Source organism: Phyllobates terribilis, unplaced genomic scaffold (assembly GCF_046119375.1).
Source record: "Phyllobates terribilis strain yellow unplaced genomic scaffold, ASM4611937v1 Scaffold_1__5_contigs__length_1240528914, whole genome shotgun sequence".
NCBI classification, from domain to species: domain Eukaryota; kingdom Metazoa; phylum Chordata; class Amphibia; order Anura; family Dendrobatidae; genus Phyllobates; species Phyllobates terribilis.
Window position 1 is genome coordinate 1,067,076,268 of NW_027362761.1, and position 22,390 is coordinate 1,067,098,657.

A 22,390-nucleotide genomic window follows, 5' to 3' on the forward strand; every position below is an offset into this window, starting at 1 on the left:
AGTATAATGCACAGCCCATAGTCATACATGTAGTATAATGCACAGCCCATTGTCATCCATGTAGTATAATGTACAACCAATAATCACCCATGTAGTATAATGCACAGCCCATAGTCATTCCATGTAGTGTAATTCACAGCCCATAGTCATCCATGTAGTATAATGTACAGCCCATAGTCCGTACATGTAGTATAATGAACAGCCCATAGTCATCCATGTAGTATAATGCACAGCCGATAGTCATCCATGTAGTGTAATTCACAGCCCATAGTCATCCATGTAGTATAATGCACAGCCCATAGTCATCCATGTAGTATAATGCACAGCCCATAGTCATCCATGTAGTATAATGCACAGTCACAGTCATACATGTAGTATAATGCACAGTCACAGTCATACATGTAGTATAATGCATAGCCGATAATCATCCATGTAGTATAATGCACAGCCCATGGTCATCCATGTAGTATAATGCACAGTCCATAGTCATGCATGTAGTATAATGCACAGCCCATAGTCATGCATGTAGTATAATGCACAGTCCATAGTCATGCATGTAGTATAATGCACAGCCGATAGTCATCCATGTAGTGTAATTCACAGCCCATAGTCATCCATGTAGTATAATGCACAGCCCATAGTCATCCATGTAGTATAATGCACAGCCCATAGTCATCCATGTAGTATAATGCACAGTCACAGTCATACATGTAGTATAATGCACAGTCACAGTCATACATGTAGTATAATGCATAGCCGATAATCATCCATGTAGTATAATGCACAGCCCATGGTCATCCATGTAGTATAATGCACAGTCCATAGTCATGCATGTAGTATAATGCACAGCCCATAGTCATGCATATAGTATAATGCACAGTCCATAGTCATGCATGTAGTATAATGCACAGCCCATAGTCATGCATGTAGTCTAATGCACAGCCCATAGTCATGCATGTAGTATAATGCACAGCCCATAGTCATGCATGTAGTATAATGCACAGCCCATAGTCATCCATGTAGTATAATGCACAGCCCATAGTCATGCATGTACAGTCATGGCCAAAAGTATTGAGAATGAGACAAATAGTAATTTTTCCAAAGTTTACTGCTTCATTTTTTGTAATGGCAATTTGCATATACTCCTAAATGTCAAAGAGTGATCAGCTTAACAGCAATTACTGCACTTGCAAAGTAAATATTTGCCCAGAAAATGAACTTTAACCCCCAAACACATTTCAACATCATTGCAGTCCTGCCTTAAAAGGAGCAGCTAACATCGTTTTAGTGATTGATCCATTAACACAGGTGTGGGTGTTGATGAGGACAGGGCTGGCGATCAATCAGTCATGATTAAGTAAGAATGACATCACTGGATACTTTAAAAGGAGACTGGTTCTTGGTATCATTGTGTCTCTTCAGTTAACCATGGTTATCTCTAAAGAAACACGTGCAGCCATCTTTGCACTGCACAAAAATGGCCTAACAGGGAAGAGTATCGCAGCTACAGAGATTGCACCTCAGTCAACAATCTATCGCATCATCAAGAACTTCAAGGAGAGAGCTTCCATTGTTGTCAAAAAGGCTCCAGGGCGCCCAAGAAAGACCAGCAAGCACCAGGACCGTATCTTAAAACTGTTTCAGCTGCGGGATCAGACTACCAGCAGTGCCGAGCTTGTTCAGGAATGGCAGCAGGCTGGTGTGAGTGCTTCTGCACACACTGTGAGGCGGAGACTCTTTGAGCAAGGGCTGGTTTCAAGGAGGGCAGCAAAGAAGCCACTTCTCTCCAGAAAAAACATCAGGGACCGACTGATATTCTGCAAAAGGTACAGGGAGTGGACTGCCGAGGACTGGGGCAAAGTCATTTTCTCTGCTGAATCCCCTTTTCGATTGTTTGGGACATCTGGAAAACAGCTTATTCGGAGAAGAAGAGGTGAGCGCTACCACCAGTCTTGTCTCATGCCAACTGTAAAGCATCCTGAAACCATTCATGTGTGGGGTTGCTTCTCAGCCAAGGAAATAGGCTCACTCACAGTCTTGCCTAAAAACACAGCCATGAATAAAGAATGGTACCAGAATGTCCTCCAAGAGCAACTTCTCCCAACCATCCAAGAGCAGTTTGGCGCCCAAAAATGCCTTTTCCAGCATGATGGAGCACCTTGCCATAAAGCAAAGGTGATAACAAAATGGCTCATGGAGCAAAACATAGAGATTTTGGGTCCATGGCCTGGAAACTACCCAGATCTTAATCCCATTGAGAACTTGTGGTCAATCATCAAGAGACGGGTGGACAAACAAAAACCAACAAATTCTGGCAAAATGCAAGCATTGATTATTCAAGAATGGACTGTTATCAGTCAGGATTTGGTCCAAAAGTTGATTGAGAGCATGCCAGGGAGAATTACAGAGGTCTTGAAGAAGAAGGGGCAACACTGCAAATATTGACTTGCTGCATTAACTCATTCTAACTGTCAATATAACCTATTGGTACTCATAATATGATTGCAATTATATTTCGGTATGTGATATAAACATCAGACAAACACTAATAAAAACCAGAGGCCAGCAGATCATGTGAAAATATAATTTTGGTGTCATTCTCAAAACTTTTGGCCATGACTGTAGTATAATGCACAGCCCATAGTCATGCATGTAGTATAATGCCCTCGGTCATGTGCACTGGAACATCAGCTACTGGCCTCTGATAAGCAATACACTTCAGCTGAATGTGTGTGTGTGTGTGTGTGTGTGTGTGTGAATGCACATCCAGCTTAAGTGTTTGCTGGCGTCGGCAGGCCTCTCACCCGCAGGGCTCTCTGCGAATGCAGTCTCGGAAAAAGATGACAAAAGTAAAAAAAAATTCAAAAACTATGCATGTTTGGTATCTACCTACTCGTTTTTAACTGGAGAATTATATTGCCAGGACAGTTTTACCATGTAGTAAACATGATAAATAAAAAATAAACAGTTGTGGAATTGAACTTTTTTTTTTTTTGCAATTTCACCGCTCTTGGAATTTTCTTCCCATTTTCCAGTGTACTGTGTGGTAGAATGCATGGTGCATTCAAAAGTACAACTCATTGCGCAAATAACAAGCCCTCATATGGCTATATTGACGGAAAAATGAAACACTTATGGTTCTTGGAAGAAGGGGAGGAAAAAAATGATATTTTTGTTAATATAGTAAGCAGTTTATATATTGTCTAGTGACAGATATGCACAGTGTCGGACTGGGGTGCCAAAGGCCGACCAATAATCAACTCCAGGGCCCCACTTTTCAGCTACATGCAAATGTGAAATTATCCTCAACCACAAGTTTCTAGTCACGAGTTTACCGCAACTGAGAGGAGCCAGAAGACTGCAGCGTCTGATTCCTCCCACTCTGGCAATAATTAGAAGCCTTTCACCTTCATGTTAAACAGTGCAAGTTTCTTTTAGCAGTGCAGGGGTTAATCTGCTCAGTTGTGAGCTCCTGGAAGCTTATCTTCATTTAGGCTGAGTTCACACGATGCGTATTTAATGCGTTTCCGCGGCGTTTTTGTAGTTGCGGAAACGCATGAAAAACGCATGGTAGAAGGGCAGCAATGTTCCCCGATTGAAATCCGCATGTGCTGTGCCCATGATGCGGATTTTTCCGCAGCGTAAACGCTGCGCTCAAAAATCCGCAGCATGTCAATTAATTTTGCGTAAACGCGGCGTTTTTGCCGCCATTGACTTGCATTAGAACGCGCCAATTCCGCAAGACTGCATCTGTACTTGCGTTATTGGCGCGTTCTAATGTGCGGATGGTACGCGGGTGTGGAGGAGAGGAGAGTCTCATCCACACCCAGGTACCATTAAAAAAGCTGTAAAACAAGAATAAAATAAAAAATATATATATACTTACCATCTGTCGGCCCGCGCAGCGCTCCTGCTTGGTTCCCGGCACTTGCAGTGAGTTGAAGGACCTGCGCTGACGTCAGAGTCATGTGACGGGTCACGTGACGCTGACGTCGGCAGGTCTTTCAATTCAAAGTTGCCGGCAGCCGGGAGAACGGAGTGAGCAGGACAGCGCGGGCCATCGGAGGTAAGTATATACACTCTCTCGGGTCACACTATATAAATCCATGCTCTTTGCATGGATTTATATAGTGTGACCTAGTTGTCAAGCACTTTCCAGGTGATGCTAAAATCGCCTGGAAAGCGCTTGTCAATCTGCATGCGGAAACGCATGTGAATCCGCATGTATTCTGCAGGAAAAACGCATGCACAATCTGCATGCGTTTTTTCTGCCAGGGAGATGCAGAAATGATGCAGAAATTTTCTGCTTCATTTCTGCATCGTGTGCACATACCCTTAGGCTGTCCAGTGTTAGCCACTCCCTGCTCCTATATATACTGGGCTTTGGCAGGCTATCATTGCCAGGGCTAGCTTATGCTGCATGGTTCTAGGAGAGTGGTGGAGAGTGGTTATTTGAGAAGGCGTTTGGTGGATTTCAGCTTAGACTGTTGTGTGGTTTAGGTTGCATGTTAATTGTATTCTTCTCCTATTTTGGTTTGTTTCTCATCCTACACTTCCCGGTGTTAACCTCTGTTATTTGTGTGCGTATGATTGGTACTTTCCTTTAGCCCTGTTTGTATTACCTTGTTAGTCTGGTTTGTGTACTGGCATACACTACTACTCCCCTCTTCCCTTGGGGGGAAAGGAACAGACTGAGGGCAGATTGAGGAGTTCAGACAAGGTACATGGCCCCAGCGTTTTCACCTTCAGAAGTAATCCGGGGAACAGGGCCAGCTAGGGCGCCCCTAACATTAGGGACAGGGTAGAAGCCCCCGGCCCCAGGATACCCAACAACAGAGTTGTGACATTAGCTCTGGCCGAAACCATTTTCTGATCCATCATGGATGCTATAACAGCTCTGACAGAGCAACTGCAGCAACTCAGCCTGGAGGTGGCAGATCTACGCACTGTAGTGTAGCAGAACCCTAGCATATCCGGTTTGGGGACCGTGACTCCCAGGCAACCCCCGGTGGAGCCCAAGATTGCTTTGCCTCTGTTCTCTGGGGTACATGACATGTTTGTAGTTTTCAGGGAAGCCTGTAAGCCGTACTTACTGTTACGTCCTATCTCCTCAGGAACTGAGGAGCAACGGGTGGGGATAATAATCTCGCCCCTTCAGGGTGATCCCCAAGCATGGGCATTTTCTCTCCCACCAGACTCCCAGTCGCTCCCCACGGTGGAGGAATTCTTTCTAGCGCTGGTCATATGTATGACGACCCTGATCGCGTCTCCCTGGCTGAGTCCACGCTACATCAGCTTCATCAGGGAGACTGCCCGGCAGAGGAGTATTGCTCCAAGTTTCAAAGGTGGTCCACAGACACTAAGTGGAATGACCCTGCACTCCGTAGCCAGTTTTGTAAAGGGCTATCTGCAAGGTTATTGGATGTCCCTGCACTGTATGAGACTCCAGTCTCTCTTGAAGCGGCCATGTCTCTGGCGATCCGGGTTGATCGGCATCTTCGCCAGAGACATGAAGTGACACCCCAATATGGGGGTGGTCCAGGGCCAAGGGAACCCTGGTCAGAGTCATGTAAGGAGCCCATGCAGTTGGATGGGGCAACTCGTTCTGTGGATCAAACTGGAGTTCAGCATAAAGGGGAGTATATTTTTACTGTTGCAGGAAGGGTACCCTACCTCACCATAAACAGCCGCTGGTAAACTAAGGAGCCCAGGTTGCGGGGAGGTTAGCAACCCGGGTGTACATATCTCCTCCGTGGGTAGGTCACAATTTTTTCTACCGGCTGAAATCCATGTGGGCAAAAATAAAGTGACCATTTCTGCCTTTCTGGACAGTATGGTGGGGTTTACTTTGATTGATGCCAGGTTCGTCCAGGTCCAGGGTCTCAAACCACAAACACTGTCCAGACACATACTTATAATTGCCATTGACTCTGCACCCTTGAGCCAGGGGTATTTGACTCAAGTCGTCCGAGGGTTACATCTACAGGTAGGGCCCATACACTCAGAATGCATTGACTGTTATGTGCTAGAGGGTCAACCCTCTCCTGTGGTTCTGGGACTACTTTAGCTCCCGCTGCACAACTCTGTGGTAGATTGGCAGACGCAGGAGATAGCTAAGTGGAGCGAGTATGGTCAAGGACACTGTTTGGGCACTCGGCTGGCTAGGGTGGATACCCAGTCTGTGCCTAAATACCTGTCTGACTTTGGGGATGTGTTCTTGGAGCAGGTGTGTCAGGAACTCCCTCCCCATTGTCCTTATGACTACACCGTTAATTTTGTTCCTGGGTCCAAGCTGCCTAAGAGCAGACTTTATAATATCTCTGGTCCAGAGAGGCAGGCCATGAAGGACTATATCATGGAGAGTTTGGCAAGGGGTCATATCAGACCATCCTCATCCCCTGTTTCTGTGGGGGGTTTTCTTTGTAAAGAAGAAAGACAGGGGGTTACGCCCCTGCCTAGATTTCCGCAAACTCAATGAGATCACGATACGGGATCCATATCCGCTCCCTCTCATCCCGGACCTATATAATGAGATCGTGGGAGCAAAATGGTTTTCTAAAATGGATCTCAGGGGGCGTATAATCTCATTCATATTAAAGAGGGAGATGAGTGGAAAACAGCCTTCAATAAGCCGGAGGGACACTATGAGAAGCTTGTGATGCCATTTGGGTTAACTAATGCTCTCGCCGTTTTTCAGCATTTTGTAAATGACATCTTTAGTCATCTGGCAGGTAGATTTGTGGTGATCTATCTTGATGACATATTACTTTATTCACCTGACCTTGAGTCACATCAGGTACATGCCAGGCAGGTTTTACACATACTCAGAGACAAATTATTTGTAAAATCAGAGAAGTGCATGTTCTCGGTTGAGGAGATCCCTTTCCTGGGATATATTTTATCATCCACCAATTTTCGCATGGATCCAGTGAAAGTCCAGGCGGTACTGGATTGGGATAGTCCTGAGGACTGAATGACGTTACACAGGTTTTTGGGTTTCGCCAACTGCAACTGCAAGTTCATCAAAACCTCTGACGGATATGACCAGGAAAGGAATGGACTTTTCCAAATGATCCAGTCTGGCCAGGTAGGCATTTAAGACCTTGGGGGTTTTACATCTGCACCGATTCTTATACAGGCTGACGTCACTTAGGCCAGTCAACTACAGCTCTGATTTTACTGAGATCCACATGGGGGGGATGAGAGATACACATGGGGGGATGAGAGATGCACATGGGGGGATGAGAGATGCACATGGGGGGAATGAGAGATGCACATGGGGGAATTGGGAGAGAATGAGCTGCACATGGGGGAATTAGGAGTAGGGGGAGAATGAGCTGCACATAATGAATGTGGGGTGGGGGAGAGTAAATGATGAATGATGATGGGGTGGGGAGAGCACGGACATGACATAATGAATTGGGGCAGGGGGTGCATGTAAATAATGAATAGGGGGAGCAGGAGGTATAGAGTAGGGGGCATTGTGGATGCAGGAGTGTGACTGATAACAAATTGGCGGAAAGAGTAGAGGTTCTAATTAATTTACATATTTATTAAGTGCGTATTTACAGTTAATGGGGGCACCGTGGTGGATTACAATTTATATTTGGAATGGTGGGTTGCATAATAACTAACTATATATTGATGGTGGATGCACGTCTCTATTAAGCTTCGTAATGTAGAAGCTGGGGAATGTGCTCTAGATAACTGTGTTATTTTATGCAGAGACGAGTCCTGGCTGTCAGACGTGATGGCGGTCTGTGCTGGATGAAGGAGAAAACCGTAGCTGAAGGACTTCACCTAGAGACGTCACCTGTGAGTCCGTGTATTACATGTACACTTACACTATATACTATGTACCGGGCTCCTGTGTATAATGTCACTGGTGATCACTGTATTACCTGTACACTATATACAGAGCTCCTGTGTATAATGTCACTGGTGATCACTGAATTACCTGTACACTGACACTATATACAGAGCTCCTGTGTATAATGTCACTGGTGATCACTAGATTATCTGGACACTTACATTATAAGCTGTATACCATGTATAGAGCTCCCGTGTATAATGGCACTTATGGTAATATTAGTATTGTGTTCTTTTATTAATGATCAGTATTGTAGTATTTGGTGAAAATGTGGTTGTAATATGTGGTCTGGTCATGGTGTGGTGGTTTTTGTCCCTTCTGTGTGGTATTATTCAGCCACTATGTTGTGGTAATATGTGGTCTGGTCATGGCGTGGCGGTTTTTGTCCCTTCTGTGTGGTATTATTTGGTCACTATGTTGTGGTAATATGTGGTCTGGTCATGGTGTGGCGGTATTCCCTGTATGTGGTATTATTGGTCATTTTAAAAAAATGTATATGACATATTCCCTTAAAGAAAACTAAATAAAAATATATCTAAATGAGTATTGGATATTTTAAGAAAATTTTAATAGGTTAGAGTAGGGCCTGGCCAGAAGAGTCTACCTTATTGTGGTGGCGGCTTTAAAAGTCTTTTGGCCAAAACAAAAGCTTCTGGCTATGTATGTGATCTGGTGTTCACTGGGAACTGGTAATGTGTGATTACTGAGGACGTGGTGCAGAAGTGGACCGCCCTGCTACATGACGTCAGGCAGGGCCCAGCATACACAGGGGCGCGGGTCTATTTAAAAGTTCATGAAATGGCTGACATGAGCCAGTGTCATTCTGCCCTGCAGCATCTGCTGAAGAGGAGCCGCCACCCATGCACAGTGACCCACAGTTTGTCTGCAGCCTGCCTGGTCTCCTGCTGAGCCCTGCTGCTTCAGTCTCAAAGTGTGTATTCTGTCTTAAAAGTATGTTTTTTGTATATCAATGAATAATGGATGGTCCCCTGCAGTTTTATACAGAGTGCTTGCTGGCTGCCTTCTAGTGTTCCTGCCACTTGCCACAGACAAACATTAGCTTATATCATCGTCTGTCTCAGACAGTGTCTGTGGACTGTGGCAGTGGAACGGGGTGGGCAGCCAGCAGCACTTTGTATGAAAGGGCAGAGGATTATTGTCATTTTTAAAATTTGTACATAATGTTGGGGATGGGAGAGGAGTGGACTGAAACTACGTAAAGACAAATGCCCCTGAACACTGTCTACTCCCCCCCCCCCCCATCATCTTAGAAATTTTGCTTGCATCATGTATTTCATTATTTGTATAAATATACAAGCAAAATTTCCAAGGTGGAGGGGTACATAGTGTGCAGGGGCATTTGCCCCATGTAGTTTCAGTCCACTCCCATCCCCCACATTTTTTACACAATGAAAGGATCCTTGGCAAAAGTATTTTTTAACTGAAGGTAAATTTTAGATTAATGGCTGTTTTTTAGGTTAGTTTCACTCGGCAGCTATTTTTTTCAATAATAATGTTTCAGGTATATGCTGACCCCCGACCCGTCATGAGGGGGAGGGGGGGCCACGCAGTCTCAACTGCCCGGGGCCCTGGCCATCCTTAATCCACCCCTGCTCCAGGGTATCTGAAAATATAAGTATGTCATAGAGATAAACAACAACAAATTGATCCAAGAAATCTGAAAAAACATCATTAATGAAGTGCTGAAAGGTGGCTGCTAAGGCAGGAGACATGTAAAGACTGACAGTCTGCTCTCCTGATCTACATGTCTCACACTGGTAACTCTCCCTCTTATTTTTACTAAGCTCTGGAGGCAGATTCTCAGGGAGATCTTGTCCGGCCTATAGATCTTAACAGCTCATTTACATATGAAGAAAAATATGAATTTCTAGGAAATAAAAAATTGTATCGCAGATATCAAGGTATCATTTTATTCAACTTCCTATATTTCACATTCCCATATATACGGTTTAGGAGGGTTAATTCTTCTGACAGATGCCATTTAATGTGAGTTGCTAAAATGTGTTTTACTCTTCTCATCCTCTGCTAGTAATTGGGGTCACAGATAGGAGCACATAGTAAACTATAGGTTCTTCTCTAGCCTTGCTCTGCACCATGCCATATCTCTTCTTTCTGGCAACGAATATACATGTCAGAAGCCAACAGAAAGACAATTATTTTTATTATATGGTTGGGGGTCGCATGTAGCACCTGTGCCACAGGTTGTGCAACCCTGAACAAAACAATGTACATTGCTTATATCCACTAGCTGCTGCAAGAAATATCAGCTGATTGCTGGGGGTGCAGTGTATCAGCCCCCACTGATCTCATATTAGAATGATTTTCTGGTTTCGAAAAATCCCCTCTCTCACCGGCGCAGTTTGCTTTAAAACAGGAATAATTATAGTCTTCAACTGGTGCGAATACATCATAATTTTAGTAACACGTATTTACCAGCTCCTGTGGATTACTAATAGACTGGGGCATAATCGCGAATAGTATAAAAAAAAAAACAGAACAAAAAATGCGATCAAAAACGACCCCACTAGAGAAAGTAGAATAGAAAGATGAAATTTTATTACACAATTACTAATAAATATACATGTAAATAGAACAAGGTGGAATGGGGAACATACACACGTGAAAAAAACTACGGCCCCAGATATGCTAAGGCAGAAGCATGTTGCTAGTGCAACCCCACATGGGGTAGTGCATTAGAAGTATTTCTTGCTATCTAGTGGACATGAGCTGATCACCCCCCCCTAGTCCACATAAATACACTAAAGTGCTCACTGGTATAATCCAAAGTCTGGGCCAAAAACGATAATACACTTACTAAAGTATAGCCACAGCAGGGTACTGGGGGCCGCAAGGCCTTCTTCAGGGTGCGTGTTTTTTCAAGTGTGTATGTTCCGCATTTTTTGTTCTCTGTTTTTTTTTTAAAACAGGGATGTCAAACTCAAATACACAGAGGGCCAAAGTTAAAAGCTTGGACAGTGTTACCGGCCAACCTTTATATCTATTAAAAAAAAGTCTACAGTTGAGGAATTTTTCCTTATCATTAAACATAACGATTAACTTTTTCTTATGGAAACAAACTTAAAGGGATTGTCTCACCAACAAAGTACATTTTAATTAATAGATTAATAAAATACTGTAATAATACATTATGTTATGTAAGCGCAGTAAAAATAATATGCTGGTGCATTGCAATGTATTATACCTGAGATCAAAATGAAAAAGTGAAAATCCCAAGAGGGAATAAGTAACAAAGTTAAAAAAAGTAAAACATTTTTGTAAAAATATATATACAAAAAAGTACACATTTGGTATCACCACGTTCGGAACAACACAATCTATCAAATTGTAACACTAGTAAACCCCTTCAGTGAAGGCCATAAAAAAAAAAACAACAAAAAAAAACAATGGTTTTTCATCAAACCAATGGAAAACAAAGGGAATAAAACACGATAAAGAATGTAGATAAAAATGGTATTGCTGAAAACGTCATCTTGTCCCGCCATAAAACAGGCCTACATACAGCTCCATCAGAGGAAAAATTACAAAGTTATAGCTCTCAGAATAAAACGATGCAAAAATAACTTTTTTCTGCAAATTAGATTTTATTGTGTATAAGCGCCAAAAGATAAAAAAATTGCATGAATGTTGTATTGCTGTAATTGTGCTGAGCCAAAAAATAAAGCGCCTTATCAATTTTACCACACGTAAAACTGCATAAACCCGCCCAAAAAACAATTCCTAAATTGCTGTTTTTTGTTCATCCTGCCTCCCAAAAATCGGAATAGAGAGGTACATCAGGGGCTTTCCAAACGCGACATAATGTATGCTCTCGATTCCAGCCATTTTTACGTTCAAAAAGTCATAGGGTGCTCCTTCCCTTCCAAGCCTTGTCATGCGCCCACACAGTAGTTTTCCCCATCATGTGAGGTATCGGCGTACTCAGGAGAAATTGCATAACAAATTGTGTGGTGCATTTTCTCCTGTTACCCTTGAGAAAATAAAAAATGTGGGGAGAAAAGAACATTTTTGTGGGAAAAAAAAATTTTTTTTTATTTTCACGGCTCAAAATTATAAATTTCTGTGAAGCACCTGGAGGTTCAAGGTGCTCACCACACACATGTAGATACATTCCTTAAGGGGTCTAGTTTACAAAATGGGGTCACTTGTGGGGGGTTTCCATTGTTTAGGCACATCAGGAGCTCTCCAAACGCAACATGACATCCACTTTCGATTCAAGCCAGTTTTGCGTTCAAAAACTCAAACGGTGCTCCTTCCCTTCCATGCCCTGCCATGTGCCAGAGCAGTAGTTTTCAACACATGTGGGGTATCAGCATACTCGTAAAAATTGCATAACAAATTTTGAGGTCCTTTTTCTCCTCTTACCTTTGTGAAAATAAAAAAATTGGGGCTAAAGTAAAATTTTTGTGAAAAAAGGTAAAATGTTAATTTTTTCCTTCCACATTGCATTAATTCCTGAGAAGCACCTGAAGGGTTAATAAACTTCTTGATAGAGCTTTTGAGGACTTTGAGGGGTGCAGTTTTTAGAATGTTGTCACTTTTGGTTATTTTCTTTTCCCCTCAAAGTCACTTCAAATTTGATGTGGTCCCTAAAAAAAATGGAAAAAAAGCTGAGAAAATGCACCAAAAACGCACAGTGTGCACACAGCTTGAGGGGTTAAACTACCTCCAGGCAAAACTTTCCCCAAAATACAAATGCCAGAACAGAAATACTGATACTGTCTACTGTTCCTTCAGGTTTTTTTTCCATTTCAGAGTGCTGATAGAGTCAGCATCCTGATGCCTGCACTTCTCATCACGTATTGCATGGTTGTCCATTCATTTTAAAGGGAACCTGTCAGATCCCCCGTGCCCCCAGAATCAACAGCAGTTGTCTACCTATCTAAATTCCCTGCGTAACAGTCCCTTTATTATATTGGACACATAAACAGATCTTTAGAAAAAGTATTTCTAAAGTCCGTTTATGATATGTAAATGAGGCTTTGACTAGTTGATGGGGCGTTAGAGTCCCCAGTCTAGTCGTCCCACTTAGCATGTTATCACGCCTCTGCGTCATCATAGCCAGCGCTATATAAATTTGCGCATGCGCACGTCTGTGTGCACTCATATCATTGAGCCTCTGAAGCCGAGTGTATGCGTCCTGGCTTCAGAGATGCAAACATGCGCATGATCGGAAGTCTTCTAATCTGGACTTTTCCCTGCAGATAACAGCTGATCGACACAGGTTTCTAGGACTTGGATTGTCATGACAATCAGGACTGTTTCATAAAGCCTTACCTGAAGACAACCCCTTTAAGTGGAGTTTACTTCTTTCTTATGACAAACAACACCAGTAAGTAGTAAACGCTTGTAATTATCTTCAGGGCTCAATAAGTTGCATCCTCTGTATAGATACATGCACTTTCCAAGATGTATATGGGACTGCTGACAGCTTTCCATTGTTGGCAAGCCTGGAGATATGTGGCATAGCTGATTGTTAGCACTTTTAGAATGCATTATAATTTAAAATTTATGAAGCAAGAGACATAGTGAAGAACTGGATTCGTGAGGTGATAAATCAACATTGGTAATATACTGACAATTTGTTATATTGCTTTGTAGAATTAACTCTTATGCCTACCTACTTTACCTTTTTATTGGCATACTTTGTTTAATCTGGTGTCTGCGATAAGCTTCTATTACATAGAAACTGATCCACAGCCGTGGCACGTATCGTTGCAATGAAAGTAAATGAATCCTTTGAAATAACCTGGATTTCTGCATTGATTGCTACTAAAATGTGTCCTGATTTACCAAGTCACACATTTAGACAAACACTAACAAATAACACACAAACAGTTGTTCATTCATATCTTTTATTAAAGGGATTATCCACTTCACAGATAACTTCTTCGTGTGCACGCTATCAGTATTTTCCAACTCCCTGACGAAGGCTAATGCCGAAGCGCACGTCAGGGTGGGCACCACGATTTTTGTGATCCTCTGTTCACTTCTTTACAGTAAGTAAAGTGACACATTATTGTTATTTTATGGGTGGTTCTGTCATTATCCATGCTTTTACTATACTCTGCACTTACTTATCCAAGTACACTTGTACTGTGCATTCTGCCATAGACATATATCACACCCAGATTGTGTGTCATACATTTTGATTGCACACTGCAATATACATGCTACAAATATATGTGGCATACACTCACATTGTGCATGACTTTTTGCACAATTTTGGTACACTTTTCGATTTCAGTATATTGGACCTCAGTATATTTTTAGCATTGACTTTTTTCTGTAATTTTTATACTCTGCACGTGTGCCCCTTCCTTGTTGTACATATGTTACCTCCCTGACTTTTGCAATTAACTTTATATCACAATCTACCTTGTATCTAAACTTTTTGGTCGGCTTTTCTTCCTCCCCTTTGTTCTAAATTTTACCAACTGTCTAGGCTGCTATCACTATCCCACATAACGTATAGAGTGACATTTTTACTCTAGTACATATGCAATACCCTATACTTTGTTACTTCCATGCCATACTTTTATGTGTTCAATTGGCTGCATTTATACAGTATTTTTTGATGTTGAGAGTGGGTGGTCACATGATGTGACCGCATATATGCTTACTTGCGATCACGTGCCTACTACACTGCTTGTCCTCTTTTAATAGAAGCCCGTTGCGTTGAGATAGCACAAGCACGTCTAGTCAGAATGTGGCAAGAAGTAAGGAAATCACCTGCTGTCACATATTGTAACTGCAGACTTCCATCCCAAGACTGGACAACCCCTTTAATTTGTGCAACACCACGTTAGCAAAAGGTGTCTTATTTAAAAAGATGAGACAAGAAATATGGGTTTCACCAGAGCCAGATTACCACTTAGATGTAGTAGGCAACAGCCCATGGAGCCCATGTCACTTGTGGCCCCCGCAATGGATGAAAAATAATTTTGATTTGATATTGAAATAAATGAAAAACAGTGTGCCAGTCCAGCCATCTGACAGTGCAGGCCAGGTGGAGCGCTAGAGCTCCAATCTGAGCATTACAGCAAGAGGCAGTGAAGCAATTTTTCGTCTGTCGGGTATATTTCAGAATTCACGAGTAGTAGAAGAGGGGCAGCTATGTGATTGGTCTGTAATTAAGTTTGATTACCTTAGTTCTTGTTCTCTTTAATAAAATTTAATTTGAGTATTAAAATTGTTGTTAGTAAATTTAAAAACATATTAGGAAATAATTTGCTGGAGGGGCCCCAAGATGTTGACTGCATAGGGGCCTCCACTGGGTTTAATCAGGCGCTGGGTTTTATTTGTTTTGCCTATTAAATAATGGCACATAGCCTGGTTACTGACAAATCTGTTCTTCAGTCTCTGCTTTGTGTGCACCTGGTCTCTAGAGAAACAACTTTCAGAACTGTTTATTTATTTATTTATTTATTTTACTCACTTATATAGCTCCATTAATTCCACAGCACTTTACAGACATTATCATCACTGTCCCCATTGGGGCTCACAATCTAATTTCCCTATCAGTATGTCTTGGGAGTGTGGGAGGAAGCCGGAGAACCTGGAGGAAACCCACACAAACACGGGGAGAACATACAAACTCCTTGCAGATGTTGTCCTTGGTGGGATTTGAATCCAGGACCCCAGCGCTGCAAGGCTGCAGTGCTAACCACTGAGCCACCGTGCTGCCCTTAACAAATAAGAAACAAAATTAAATTTCTGTTTCAAAATAAATAACTGCCAAGTATAAAATAACAATAGTTGTAGGGTGGAAGTCCAAACCAAAGAGCACAGACTTCATCATAGACACATTTCTGTTGCTCCTGGAAGCTGATTCTGTTATGGCTGAATACCAAATAATGGACAAAAAGACTTCTTCTGTTTCTTAGGGTAGGTTCACACAAGTGTATAAAAAATTGTCCAGAGTTTCATCCAGAAAAGTGGGATGATTTTTTTCTCACTTGTCATCCCTCTTCAGTTTGTGTGCAATCTGTTTTTTTTATAACTGTAGTGTCACAAATCCATCATTTGCTGTATCCTAGGGACACAGTGAGTGACAGCTCAGTCACCCAATAGATGGCAGGGGTGTACTGGGCTGTCAGTATTGTTAATGGCATAGTCCAGCTGCCTAATCACAAACTGGGGTCTGCCGACTATCCTCATGATAATTAGGGATAGTCCAGCTGCCCAACCAGCTGCAAATTAGGGATTACCCAGCAGCCAATCACAGGCTGGTCCTGCTAGGCTTTCATCAGGTGTCGCCCTTTCAAAGTGATTGCCTGGCTATTTAGCTGGCTGACAATAGTCAGACCATTTCCAGTCGTAGCTTTGCTTGGTGGTGTGCGTGCCAAGTGCTTCTGTGTTCTGCTCTTCTGATCTTCTGCTGCCTGACCTCGGACCTTGCCTTTTGACTATTCATTTGCCTAGCATCTTTGCCTTGATCTGCTACTGGTTTGGACTTCTGACCTCGGACTGTGATCAATTTACTCTTTTGTCTTTCCCCTTTGCCTTTGATGTACACTCTGGGTATTTGACCCTGGACTTCTTGACTTCCTTACATCATGGCTTATTTATGAGAAGTGACTATAGCAAGCATCACAAACAGCTTTTAATAATTTACAAGACCATTTACAGTTTCCTGTGTTACAGAATTGCAATGTATCCGTAAAAATTGGATGCTGTACTGTGGCTCCGTATGGCATCCTATTTTTTTTACGCATCCGTAGACTTTAATGGGTGAGTTTCATCTGATTTATAGAAGAAACTAGTACATGCTGTGAGTTTCTTCACACACAGATTTGGTCTGTAAGAGTGTAACAGAAACTGTGGTATACCTGCCCCTGAAGACAACAAATTGCATAGTGTGAATATTGACTTGCAGTTTTATTGCATTCTGCTCTGTAATGTGAAATGTGTAAAGTGTAGTGTGATTAATGCAAAGTGTTATAAGTACTGATGCTGCTGTGTGGGTACTGTAAGGTAACGGCTAAGGTAACTCTGGTAAACTTAGGGGTAGGGAAAGTATAGAATATAGGCTAGTACTTAGGTAGTGATAGATAGGAACATTAGAATAGACAAGTCAGTGGCAGGCCTTATTAGTGTACAGTAATAGGAAGAGGGTAGGATACAATTACATGTTTGGGACCTGACCAGTATGGGAGCGGATAAGACCAATTAAAAAGGGGAATCACTTCTTGGTTTCAGTTAGAGAGAGTTAGAGAAAATGTGAAGTGTGTGACAAGTGGAAGTTCAAGGTGCAGTGGGCTAAAGGCATGTGGAGTACATATCAATCTGGCAGCATGAGGTTGTACCAAATTTCCTGCGGACCTTCCTGTAACGGCCAGGTCTACAGTTCGAACAAGGCACAGAGGAGTGTGCATAACTTCCTTCCATATAGAGAAAGCCGGATCGGGAACTGCGAGAGGGAAATGTAATAGATCTTGGGAGTGCTGTGGGGTCGGATAGGAAATCCCTGGGGCTGACAAGAGCGTAAAGTGTAGTGAAAGTCCGAGCTGAACGTGAGCAAAGGCTTCAAATGTGCTGTGTTGATGGAACTGGAACCAGGTGGGTGTTGTGCCTGATACTGCGTGTTATAAGACTGATATAACTGAACTGTCCAGTAAAGTTAAACTTGTTATAACGAACCAGGTTTCCCCTGTTGTGTGCGCGGCTGATCCTGGACCAAAGGACATGGATGCAGCGGAGGCCTCCAGATTACAAGTGAGTGCAAAGCAAACTTCACAGCACAGTACATATAGACTGGGACACTGTTTGTTTGTGGGGTGCCAGGGTGAGGAGAAGCTGCAGCTCGCCCACAGCTACCGACCTGGGCACCTTACATACAGGTCAGTGAAAAAAATCTTTCATCTGCACTGCCCCATTGAATAACACTGGGCAAAGTGTGATCCAGTTTTTTTAACAAATATCACTTGGACCGAAAATACAGTCATGTGCACGAACCTTTATATAGATAGAGAGTAAACCATACCTTTTGGTTGTTTGAAACATTCAGAGCAGTATGCTCAGGAGATCATTAAAATGATAGTCATTGTCATTTTTTTAAGTGTCTGCTTTGCTATTCATCCAAAAAGAATGAGACGCTATCGCAGAACCTGATGGATTGCACAATAAGTCAGATTCTTCAATGCTTCATAATTTTTATTATATAAGCTATGTACTGTAGTTAGGGTCAAAATCTGTAGTTCTGTAACTAGGCGTAACTTCACAGGGCACATGTTTGGTTGAAGAATAAGGAGCTAACTTAAAACAGACTTGGCATTGCCTTCTGCCTCCTTTCTAATGTGCCTCTTGGCGTAAATCCATTGATAAATCTGTCCTGTTATTTTTACACCACTGGCTAAATACTGAATTTATAGCTGTGTTCATTTCATATCTTTTGCTTTCATCTCTCCTCTCTGTTTTAGACTTGATCCCAAGGGTAAATTCTTAGAATGTCTCGACCCATAACTCTTAGACTGAAGATAAAAATCCTCTATCTCTGGTTTTGTGGGAAAATGTTGGTTAATATGAATTAGCTGTAAGCATGTGAATACCATTTACATTAAAAAGGCTTTTACTATACCGTAATAATGTAAGTCAGTAGACGACCCCAATTACCCTGTAAAACCACTTCCCTCCTGTTTCCCCACAATGTACATTACATGCATTATAATGTGCATGATAAATGCTCTGTCCTAACGGATTTCTCTTTATGACTTTGTAAGGATTTCTAATAGGCTTAACACAAGGAGTGCTGAGATATTTCCACTTTTCAGAACTAGTAATATGTGAGACTGCATAGCTCTATTGACAATGTTTAACTATCAGATTATGAATATCTCCTTATAAGAAAAACTAGGAAACATTATTATAGACCATTTTAAACTATAGCATAGGACGTTTGACATCCGAGTCACATTAGTTACGTGTTCTAATAAGAAATCATAACGCTTTTCTATTGAATGTCTACATTCCAATTTCTTTACCTTTAAATGGAATCTGTCATCAGGTTTTTTTTATATTGTTGGAATAATACTTATTATTGCATATATTGCATCAACTACTATTTACTACTGTTTAATAGTACATGAGTTTCTGTCTCCAGCAATAGTGTTATATTGCCAGAAAAGCAGGAAATTCCTGTTCACAGTGTGTGTAGCTGGAGAACATTTTAAATTCATGTTGTAAGCTGACAGACAAGGTGCTAAGATCCTAAGCTATAAGAAATACTACTTGTAAGCTGTGTTATCTTTGTTCCTCAATAAATATACATTTGTAGCACCCTGAGGATTCGGCTGCTACAGGGGTATTACACCTCACTCCAGAGGTGTGGTATTCCACTCCCGGGTAAGGATGGAGTGTGGGACTGAGCTCAGTAGGCTGCATGCACTACATACATCCCATTTCCGGGGGACAGAACAACGGTACTCCCACCAGTATATGTGCAGGTACGACAGCGTCTGTCCCTGGCTGGAGTGGGAGGGGGGTGGAACATCCCAGTAGTGTAGGGGCAGATAGGGGGAGTAGTCTGGGTAAAGCTAGGAGCCCATTGGGTGCTGGTCACCTGGGTTCACACATAGAGGGAGTATATAAGGTGGGCACCATCTTAGGACAGGGTCTTTTTTAGCAGAGGAGCTCAGCCAGGAGGGCTGACAGGGAGCTGTGGCTCCGGCTGGGCCCAGCTCCAGGGCCAAGCCTGCATTGAAGAGAGAGAGGAGGAAGAAAGGCCCAGAGAAGCAGAGTCAGAAGGAACCCTAAGAACCCAGAATCAGACCAAAAAGGGTGAAGGGTTGGCGGACACGGGTACCGGAACCCGAACTGGTGGAGGCCACTTATCCTCAGCCAGGAACCGGAGGTCGTGGTCAAGATTTGCCACGACCCTCACCAAATCCACCAGAAAGGCACACCAAGCATAGGGTCAGGGAACCCAGAGGAGGTTTGACCACCAAGAGACCCGAGGGAGCCGGCCAAAGGTGGATCCCTGGTGGGAATGGCCAGAGACAGAGAGAGAGAAAGGGAGCTCAGGACCACGCTCCAGAACTGCCTGGGGGTTAGCCGAGTCCAGGACCTGGTGGACGCAGCACGGCTCGGGTGGTCACTCAAGGCCAGAGTGACTGAGAGAACAACCGTGAGTAAAAACCCTGAAACTGCACCTCAAGTCTCTGACTCTCCTTTCTACAACATAACTACACCCATCATCCACACCTGCTGCCCTGAGGCCATACCCCACCCGTTGGGGGTTATACCATCATCGCTGCACCCATACCACCGGCCTCAGCGGACTGTTCTGCAGCGGCGGCTGCAAAGCCGCACTCAACGGGTGGCGTAGTCGACATCCAAGTTAACATCTACTGCCATAGACAGCCACTTAGTTTGACACCCTGGGCACGGACCGGGTCACCGCCACAAGGACTACTACCCCTATCCAGATCCGGCTCCGGGTATCCCCTGAACATGGCCCAGGGGGTGCGTCACATTCACTGTTGAACAGCTGGACGGTACATGTTATGCAAACGCCCGGACTGACTGGCGTGTGCGTGTTTAGTGATCCCACTGGACCATGAACCGGAGAGTGCCTGGAGGGGCGTTACTAAGTATCTACCCGATCCGACCAAGGTCGCACGACGGCTAATGACGCCTGTGCACCAGGGAGGAACCGAGCAGAGGGACCTGGTGCGACTCCAGGTCAGACCCCAGACACGGCTGTTGACCCACGCTGGGGAATACAGGAACAGGCAGGTTAGAGCACAGGCTGGGTAGGGTCCAGTACAGACTAGGAAACGGGTTCAGAGACGCAGATGCGGTAATCAAGCAGAGTAAAGCGAAGCCGCAGGTGCGGTAGACCAGGCTGAGCAGAGCGAAACCGCAGGTGCAGTGGACAAGGCTGAGCAGAGCGAAACCGCTGGTGCGGTGGACAAGGCTGAGCAGAGCGAAACCGCTGGTGCGGTGGACAAGGCTGAGCAGAGCGAAACCGCAGGTGCGGTGGACAAGGCTGAGCAGAGCGAAACCGCAGGTGCGGTGGACAAGGCTGAGCAGAGCGAAACCGCAGGTGCGGTGGACAAGGCTGAGCAGAGTGAAACCGCAAGTGCGGTGGACAAGGCTGAGCAGAGCGAAACCGCAGATGTGGTGGACAAGGCTGAGCAGAGTGAAACCGCAAGTGCGGTGGACAAGGCTGAGCAGAGCGAAACCGCAGATGTGGTGGACAAGGCTGAGCAGAGCGAAACCGCAGATGCGGTGGACAAGGCAGAGCAGAGCGAAACCGCAGATGCGGTGGACAAGGCTGAGCAGAGCGAAACCGCAGATGCGGTGGACAGGGCTGAGCAGAGCGAAACCGCAAGTGCGGTAGACAGAGCAGAGTGGGCAGAAACCACCAGAGCGGTAAGTAAGACAGAGCAGAGATAAACCGCCAAAGCGCCGAGCAAAGACAGAGCAGAGGGGACAGGGCTCTGTTCACACGGAACAGACTGGAAGGGAAAGGCAGAACCAGATACACACAAGGTACTTGCAAAGAAGTAGCGAGTGGACTCCAAACTCACAAATAAAAGTACAGCGACAACGAGTAGGAGTTAGGTGCAGGTTCAGACTCTGCAGCAAAAGGGAGGAAACGGACATAGGGACCAAACAGGTAACAGGTTAGGAAACAGTTCAGACAGGAACTGTACTGCAACGAAATACAGGAACGAGCCTAGGTATAGCCAAGAGCTAGTTCAGACACTGCAGCTAAAAGGGAGGGAACGGACATAGAGACAAAACAGGTAACAGGTTAGGAGACAGTTCAGACAGGAACTGTACTGCAACAAAATACAGGAACGAGCCTAGGTATAGCCAAGAGCTGGTTCAGACACTGCAGCAAAAGGGAGGAAACGGACATAAAAACAAAACAAGTAACAGGTTAGGAGACAGTTCAGACAGGAACTGTTACTGCAGCGAAATACAAGAACGAGCCTGGGTATACGGCCCCCAGAGGCAGAAACGAACAGGCTAGGAGCGTGTTCAGACTGGCCTGGAAATACTGCTTCCAGGAAGGCGGACAGACAGGCAAGAAACACAGATAACAGATCTAGGTATGCGGCCCCTAGAAGGCGGGACGAACAGGCTAGGAGCATGTTCATACAGGCCTGGAAATACAGCTTCCAGGAAGGCAGACAGTCAGGAGAAACAGAACAGGACCTGGCACATTCAGAGTCTAGGAGCACACTGAATGATAAAGTTGCTCAGGCATCAGCTTCCAGGTGAAGCTGGTTTAAATATCCAGTGACAGACAGCAATAGGCTGAGGACGCATTAGAGGTGTGCCAACAGCAGCTACAAGAATCAGGAAGTAACCGGGCCGCCGCCCTAAGCAGTCAGAACAGAGACAAACAGACAGCATGAATAGAAGCCAGGCTAGCAGACTGGACTGAAGATCAAGTTTGCGATCTTGCATAGTGAGAGATGGTGCACTATGCAAGCCCGCCACCAGGTATGTTACAGTACAGAGATTAAT

General features: G+C 43.9%; 1 protein-coding gene across 3 annotated transcripts in view; it reads left to right on the top strand.

The window, feature by feature from the left end:
- Positions 1 to 13,819: 13,819 nt before the first annotated feature.
- The window catches only part of LOC141159456 (uncharacterized), a 511,885-nt gene continuing 503,314 nt past the window's right edge, over positions 13,820 to 22,390 (top strand). For 2 of the 3 annotated variants that reach the window (XM_073645460.1, XM_073645463.1), the window contains exons 1-2: positions 13,820 to 13,908; positions 17,555 to 17,626. The gene's annotated coding sequence lies outside the window, so the exon portion shown is untranslated. The remainder of the gene's footprint in view (positions 13,909 to 17,554; positions 17,627 to 22,390) is intronic. The other variant, XM_073645461.1, reaches the window with a different exon arrangement.